The sequence below is a fragment of the Penaeus monodon genome, chromosome 32 (assembly GCF_015228065.2).
Source record: "Penaeus monodon isolate SGIC_2016 chromosome 32, NSTDA_Pmon_1, whole genome shotgun sequence".
NCBI classification, from domain to species: domain Eukaryota; kingdom Metazoa; phylum Arthropoda; class Malacostraca; order Decapoda; family Penaeidae; genus Penaeus; species Penaeus monodon.
This window is the reverse complement of record NC_051417.1, coordinates 18,520,489-18,520,972: the sequence shown is the minus strand read 5'-3', so window position 1 is coordinate 18,520,972 and position 484 is coordinate 18,520,489.

The following is a 484-nucleotide window of genomic DNA, read 5'->3' as shown; positions in this document are numbered from 1 at the left end:
ATCTAGTTGAGTCTCCCACACAACTAAGTTTTCTTTAATGCGATTTTCTTCAATGTGAATGTATTTTTATTCCGTTCGCATGTGATATTTTTATGTTACATTCACAGACATTAGATGAAACGCCATTCGCTTTCTCATCGTTCTCATTTCATCTTCGTTATGCCCATTCCATTTCCATTAGGGGTAATCCATTTACATTAATGCAATTCTCTCACTTTTCGCTAAGCTCCACTCTCTCAATTGACTTTTATTTTTCAAATGACTAATTAGAATCCCACTTCCAACACTTATTCGTCTCTTAAACCTACATTATTTTAACAGATTTGCGTTATTAAATCCTTCTATTCCGGTAAATGTCGATGTAATTCTTCAACTTATATCCCTATCCTTAGTTCTCCTCATCTGAGTTGGTTATTTATATATCTATAAATATAGCGTCTAAAAAGTGTGTGGTCTCTGCTTGGCTGATTGAACTGCGTCCATA